This window comes from Zea mays, chromosome 8, assembly GCF_902167145.1.
Source record: "Zea mays cultivar B73 chromosome 8, Zm-B73-REFERENCE-NAM-5.0, whole genome shotgun sequence".
NCBI classification, from domain to species: domain Eukaryota; kingdom Viridiplantae; phylum Streptophyta; class Magnoliopsida; order Poales; family Poaceae; genus Zea; species Zea mays.
In genome coordinates, this window is record NC_050103.1 from 86,327,510 (window position 1) to 86,335,520 (window position 8,011).

General features: G+C 42.2%; 1 pseudogene; it reads left to right on the plus strand.

Moving 5' to 3' along the window:
- Positions 1 to 486: 486 nt before the first annotated feature.
- LOC109941812 (uncharacterized) lies at positions 487 to 7,721 on the plus strand (annotated as a pseudogene).
- Positions 7,722 to 8,011: the final 290 nt, after the last annotated feature.

The window sequence follows — 8,011 nt, forward strand, 5'->3', positions numbered from 1 at the left end:
ACCGGGTTGGACTGTTGAGTGGGACCCTGCCTCGGCTGAGGAGGAGCATGAGGAGTGATGGGACAGGCTTTCCCATCTCTCTGTTCAATCACCGTTAGTTTTATTCCACTGCACTTCGAACAATGATGGTTACTTTTGCAAAACTCCGATGATGATGATGGTGATGTAATAATTTAATACTCTGACATGTATGGTTTTATGCTTTATTGTATTTGCTCTGTGACTCACCTTCGAGTGAGATTGTGGTACTTGATCCTGTCAGTGGCCGTGTCGGACTAGATCCGAGGGATTGACGGGTTATTCCCATTTAAGTGTGGTCTAGCCTCTAAGGCGGGACTTGGGCACTTAAGTTGGAATAATTCGGGCAGTTCCGCCACAACCGTAAAATTTTTATCGTGCCATTCAGCTGTTTTGTTTCTTTGAGCCAAAGGTTGTCACTGAGAGCTACACTTGTTTTAGCTTCGATTGTTTTTAGTTTTGGCTAAGATGGCCGAGAGGAGCAAGAGTGAGGAGCTTGTGCTTGCCGGGTTTTACGAGGCCATGGAGAAGAGTAACACGATTACTGATGACATATTGGCCAGATTGTTGGATGATTCCGAGGATAGCGAGGGTTTTGATTTCGAGAGTGATGCTGATGATGTCGAAGAGCGACCCTGGAAACTAAGCCATGTTAACTTTGGGAAATCAACTGTGAAGAGAGGTCATAATGAAGCCATGAAAGGTAAATATTTTCACAATGTTTCCATAGTGAGGCCTGGTGGGGAGAGCACTGTTCCTCTTCCTGAAAAAAGACAGTAGTTATTTACCAAAGCTCTTTGAAGGCTGGGTTGTTTCCCCTTCACACAATGTTGGTCGAGGTTCTAAAAAGGTTCGAAATATACCTTCATCAGCTTACTCCCGAAGCTCTCATTAAGGTTGGGATTTTTATCTAGGCAGTAAGGAGTCAGGGTTTGGAGCCAAATGCTAACTATTTCTGCAACATCCACAAGCCATTTTATCAAAGAAAAGCTACCGAAAAAGAGCAATATCATAACAACTTTGGTTGCTACACCTTCGTATATCGGTCAGATGCCAGCTATCTTGTTCCAACTTTTCGACATAAATGGCCCAACTCGTGGATGAAGCAATGGTTCTATGTCTAGAATGACTTGGACAAGAGGGAGGACATTAAGGGTATAATTCAGTGGTCTATCCGATCTTACTTCGGCATAAAAAGGCTAGCTATTGTAAAGACAGAAGAGGCCCAAGCCTGCTTGGTAGCATTTAATGTTGTGTGCAGTTACATTTGCAGCAGAGATTTGGTCTAGGAGCATATAGCTTTCAAAGTTTGGCCCCTTGTCAATGAATGGGAAATGTCGAAGGAGATTGAAGACGGGTCAAGCCAGAGTGCCGAGAAGGTGGTTTGGTATATCTGAAATATACATATCGATATAGAAATCAGTTTGATGAACCTGATGACAAATGGCTTCAAGCTATTGAGGTAACTTGTGATGAAATGTTGGGAGCTTATACGAAGGCTGAAAACGAAGCTATGAATACTACATTTGGTGCCCAAGAAAAGAGAAGGTTAAACATGGTGTTTGATGTTATTGGTTTTTATCTACCCTGACTACTGTTTCCCTGCCCGAGGGAAAGGTAAAAAGAGGAAAAGTGCTCTAAAATCTCCTTCAAGTGCTCCGAAGCAGAAAAGAGTGAAGATTCTGGCAAATCGGCTGAAATCATACTATATTGAAAGGGTGGCAGTAATACCTGCAATCTAAGCCACCGTGGCGGATGTGACGAAGGCTTTGTCTCCAAAGGATGACTCTTCATTTATTTTGAAGGTAACATACCTTGATTTTTACTCTGACTGGCTTAATTTTTATTAAGATGTTTATTTTATTTTGAATTTTTAATATAGGAAATAGAAAAAGTCGAAGAGGAGGGAGTAACTGAAATTCCAATTTGGGATGAAGTACCCCTGGCTAGCATGGAGCCGAAGGTGTCGAGCAGTGTGTAGGAACAGCCGAAGCTAACAACTACTGCAACAGGGACCCCTCGAAAGGGTAAAAGAATGGCCAATGTTCTAAAGGCTGTTCTGAAACCTGCAAAGATGGCTTCGCCCGCAGCACTGAAGATTACCGAAAGTCCTCTTAGCGCACATGTCATTGAAAATGTTGCCAAGGAAAAAGACCAAGAGAAAATCGAAGCTTCTAAGGCTGAAGGTTCGATAGAGGAAAAGACTTCGTTAGTGCCCGAAGAAGTGCTACCCGCGCCCCGCGAATATATTATTCGCCATGCTTCAGGTGGAAAGCTGACTTCTAAACAAATTGCTGAAGTTCAACATTATGCTGAGGATTGGAAGTATCCTTCGAGCTCTCTTGTTGAAAGGGAAATGGTCTTAATCATTTCCTATAATCGATTTTGGTGGTTAACGTCCAACACAAACCACTTGGACTAACTAGTTTGTCTAGATATCATTTATCTCAGGTGCATAAGGTTCAACACAAACCAAGAAAGAAATTATGTTGGGGACACAATCGGAAATTGGAGCAAGACATGAGAGTGTGCTGCCAAGTGGCGCACCGGACACTGTCCGGTGCACCAGGCCCTCGACCAAACGAACATGCCACTCTCGGGAATTCTCTTAGCGCAGTCCGTTATAATTCACCGGACTGTCCGGTGTGCACCGGACATGTCCGGTGAGCCAGCGGAGCAACTGCTAACTGGCGCTAATAGTCGACTGCAAAAGGGAACAATGATGAACAGTGCCGTGCAGAAGTCAGAGAGCAGAAGTCAGAGGTCACCGGACATGTTCGGTGTGGCCCTAGATTGTCCGGTGCAGCAAAAGGACAAAGGGTTCCAACGGTCAATAGCTCCAAACACCAACGAGCACGCTGACGTGGCGCACACCGGACAGTGAACAGTGATTGTCCGGTGCACCACCGGACTGTCCGGTGCGCCCATCGACAGCAAAGTCAGTCAACAGCTAGGAAGTGGTTGGAGGCTATAAATACACCAACCACCTCCATTCAAAGCATCCAAGTTTTCTGAGATCCTCATTCAATACAAGAGCAATAGCATTCACTCCAAGACACAATTACAAAGATCAAATCCTCTCCAAGTCCCAAAATCAACTCAACCACTTAGTGACTTGAGAGAGAGAGAGAGAGAGTTTTTGTGTTAATTTATGCTCTTGTTGCTTGGATTGCCTTCTCTCCTTCCCATTCTTAATATTAAGTGCTTTGTAAAGCTAGCAAGAGACACCTAAGAGTGTGGTGGTCCTTGCGGGGTCTTAGTGACCCGATTGATTAAGGAGAAGGCTCATCCGGTCTAAGTGACTGTTTGAGAGAGGGAAAGGGTTGGAATAGACCCGACCTTTGTGGCTTCCTCAACGGGGACTAGTTCTTTGGAACCGAACCTCGTTAAACAAATCATCATGTTCACTCGTGTTAATTTCCATTTGATTTATTTACCCTCTTTCCTCTCTCTAAAAGTTTCCTTGCTAGTATTGTTTTGAGTTTCCTCCCAAATGTCATCCGCATCAATTGAGCAACTTTTAGCAAGAGAAACAATCTTCCACACTTGAATTTAATTCTAACGCTAACCCCGGCCTTAGTGCAAGTTTAAGTTTATAAATTTCAGGTTTTTATTCACCCCCTCTAGGCGACTTTCAATTGGTATCGGAGCCAGTGCTTCATTAAGAGTCTAACAAACTCGAAGTGATGTCTGGAGATCACGCCAAGAGGGAGACCGTAACCGGCGACAAGGCCACGGGCTCGGGAAGGACTCCGTCAAGGGAGTCCGACAACAAGTACAAGGAGGAATCCTCTTCCTCCATTAAGTAACATAGGGGGGTGACAAGAAGAAAAAGAAGATGAAGAAGGTGGTCTACTACGAGACCGACTCTTCAACACCCTCCACATCCGGCACCGAGTCGTCCACTACTTCTAAGTGCCATGCACTACAAGAAACTGATAAATGTTCGTGGGTTTTGTTAAGAACGTGGGTACCGACGTTCTTATATTAATTAAGTTCATGGGTTTATTTAAGAACGTGGGTACCCACGTTCTTACATTAAGTTTGTGGGCCCTAGCCCAAACCGTCGAACTTAACCTTTTAGGAACGTGGGTACCCACGTTCTTAAATTAAATACGTGGGCCGCGTGGACACCGTCGAACTTAACCCAACCTAAATCCCTAACCCGGCGCGTCTCTCTTCCTATCTCCTTTCCTGCTTCCCACCAGTGCTCGCACCCGCCGCCGGCCGCCAGCACGAGCACACTGCGCGCCCGGCCGCCGCCACCCAGCGCGCTGCGCCGCGCCACCACCCCGCTCGCGCGCCACCCAGCTCGCGCCGCTACCCCGCTCGCTGCGCCATCCCGCACGCTGCGCCGCGCCGCCAGCCAGCGCCGCCTGCTCGACAGCCCCACACCGCCTGGCCACTCGCGCTGCTCCTTTGTGTAAATAACCCAATTTTAGAAATAGCTTGGTGATTCAGTGTTGAACTGTTGATGCATATAGATAATTTCTGGGACCATAGCCTGCTGTTTCATTCTTTTGCTTGATCCTTATGTTCGAATTTGGTTTGATAGCATAGCTAATATGGCTGATGTTAACACAACATTGTGTGATGATGGTGGCTTCTTGCAAACAACTCCAATTAAACTTACAAGCATTCTCTTTTGTCTTGTAGAGTCCTTCACTTAGACGTTCCTGCAGATTCTGAGGCCTATCTTATGAGAAATGTACCAGGTAGTGTAAGTAGCCCTCGCACGAATGGTGAAAAGGGTCTCTTTCGAAATCAGAATGCGGGGTTCACTGCACTTGCAAGTCCTGTGAGGAGAGAAATCGGAAATATGCATGTAAGCGACCCTTGATTGGTGTGCTTTGTTCTTTTTTCTTTCCCATAGAATTTCACTATTTACCTCACCATAGATAATTAGTTAAAACTTAGAAACTTACAATAACTCCATAAACACTGATCTTCTCTATCTGAATGAAAATGTCTCCACAGATAGTTATAACTGAAAAAAGACATTCACAAACATTATCATGTCTATGTAATGAAATGCCTCCGCAGCAACTGCTCTTCAAGCTAACACCATCTGCTATGTTTTTCTGGATAATAATCGAGTTTCATGTTCTCCAGATCATCGACAAGGTCCTTCTGTGTTGATGACAATGACTTGGAAGATGGTAAGGCCTCAAAAAAGGGAGAGTTCTGCACAGTCACTCAGGCTCCCAAAGATTCAGAATCAGGCTCTCTTATCTGGTCTGGCTTACTGCATATCATCATGCAACATGATCTTAGTCAACAAATTTGTTCTATCTAGCTATGGTTTGAGTGCTCCAGTATTTTTGATGCTTTACCAGACATACTACTAGTGCTGACTATTTACTTTCGAAATTTTCATGCAATGCAGTTGTCTTCCTTCTTTAAAGCATTGTTTCCATGTTCGGTTACTGCAGAACATTGTATCAGTGACCATAGTTTCTACACTATCCCTGTCCGGTGCTGTTCCAACTAAACCATTGACATGGAATTTAATCAAAGTTTGGTTGCCTGTGAATATCATCTTTGTTGGAATGCTGATCACAAGCATGTTTAGGTATGTACTTCAGCATCAGTTTGGTGTATCAAGTAGAGAAGTTCTTCCTAGCTTCTTTTCTAGCGGTTAAATATGATTAATTTCTTCAGGAGACATTTTGTCTTTTCCATTTTAGACTCATAATGTGCTTAAGTTTACTCTCTTCGGGATAATGAACATGAATGCAAATCTAGTATTTTCTCACCTTCCAGTCTACAAATACAGATTACATAAGTACTAATGATGGTTTTGAGAATCAGTATTGAAGTTTGATATATTATGGGTTAAAATGGTTAGGCTATTTCTCTTTTTAAAAAATACCGATGAATTTAATTTGGCTGACAGCTATTTGATTTTAAATTTTTAAAATTGTGTTGCTTGTTTCATGAATCTGCTCTATTTAGGGTCATTTAGTGCCTTGTACAAAGATGAACCTGAATTTTTTTGGTCGTTTTGTTGAACATTTTCTATTAATATTTTCCATATTAGTTGTGAACGATTCTCAGTTTCTCACTCAACCTTGTACTTGTAGCAAGGATGTTCGGACTGAAATTGGAAGCCTTTTATAAACTTATCACTTTATTCCTAAATATTTTCTTTACTTTTCAGTTTGAAGTACATTAATGTTGCCATGCTGACTATATTGAAGAATGTCGCCAATGTCCTGACTGCTTCTGGGGAAACTTATTTTTTCAAGAAGCAGCATGGTACTCAAGTTTGGGTTGCTCTTATGTTGATGGTATGTCATATTCCTATGTTAGAAAAGCATGAGGAACAAGGAGTTGATTTCCATCACAAGTGTTTGCTGCCAGATAATTTTTAGTACACATGCTACTAGTTGATTGCCCGATTGACCTGCTCACTCCCAAATATCTAATCACTGTGAAATTTTGACTTGCAATAATTATGCGTTGACCCTTCAACACCTGAGCTGTTGATATGTTTGTGCAGATAATCTATGCAGTTGCGGGAGGAATAACGGAGCTTCTTCCTTGGTTTCATGCTGACAGCTAGGGCTGATCTTTAGGACGACCTATTCTTGGTTCGGTTCCTGAGAGCGATTGATAGGGCTGGGATTATATATTGGTATCGTTGTTTTTTTGTGCTCATCCGTTGCTAAATAAGCAAACCATCAACCCATCAGCTTACTACAAGCACTCTTTTGCCTCCTTTTCTGTTCTTAGTGTTCTTGGTGAGACACAGCGCCAGACAGAGTTTCTTCTTTAGGAGTCATGCACTATGGGTAATTGCTGGTTTAAGGGGAATCCATACTTTAACAGGGTTTCTTCCAATGCAACCAAAGCAGGTACTACTATTTATATCTTTGGTTTGATCTCTGTGATGATGTAACTGCAACTATAGTATACAGAAGTTTCATATATTTGTTTGATCCCCTCAATTTAGGCATTAACGAAACTGCTGCTATGCGTGTGTTCTCTCGTCTTGACAGAATCAGGGACCATGTCCCTGCCCTTGTTTAGTCCAATTACGGCTATTTCAGTACTGAATATTTTCTTCACAAAAAATCAGTCCTAATGTTCAATCGTATCCAACCCAATGATTCTTTTTTCCCTAACCTTGACAGTTGATTTTATGATTATTCCATGTAATGATCAGATACTTTTGTTCTTCTGTATGAAATTCTTGTTCATCTTTTGGTAACTTATTTTACGAAGTTTCTGAATAATCTGCACCCTGTATTTCAGTTCCCATACTTGACTTGTCTATTTGTTTTCTCCCAAAATTCAGAGCCCCTCGGAGAAAACTGAAAAGGAGGATTGCCAGCTACCATCCAACCCGAAAGAGGTGGAGGCGCTGAGAAAAGGATACAGCTTGCAACCCTTTGATAGCGTTCACATTTGAGGAGCTCAAGAGAACGGCAAAAAATTTCAGGCAAGATTCAGTATTTCTTTCCTAAACACAAATGGCAAGCTGATTTAGTTTAGTACATCCTGTCAACTATTGAATCTTCAGTCCGACCAAATGTTTTAGTTATTTTTCCAGCCCCTTAGACTAGGACTTCAGTTTACAAAACTAGTAACTAATTAGCTTTTCCTTTCAGCTTACATTGCGACATGTAATGGACAGTGCTAAGCAAGTCACCAAGTCTGGGAATTTGAATGAGCTTTCGAACAACAATCCGATGTCCTAATCAAGAGCGATAGAGCTAATGTTTGAACTTGTGAACTAAAAATGTGAACTATGGATGTGAACTTGTGTGAATTTGTGAACTTATGTATTTGGACTTATGTGAATTTGTGAACTTATATATTTGGACTTGTGTGAATTTGTGATATGAACATATATCAATGTGTTTGAAATCTGTATTGTATGTGATATTCTGTGTTGCATGTGATATTATGTGTGTCTAATTTTTAATTTCTGTATTTTTTATTTTTTTCTGGAAAAGGGTTAAGAACGTGGGTACCCACGTTTTTAAGG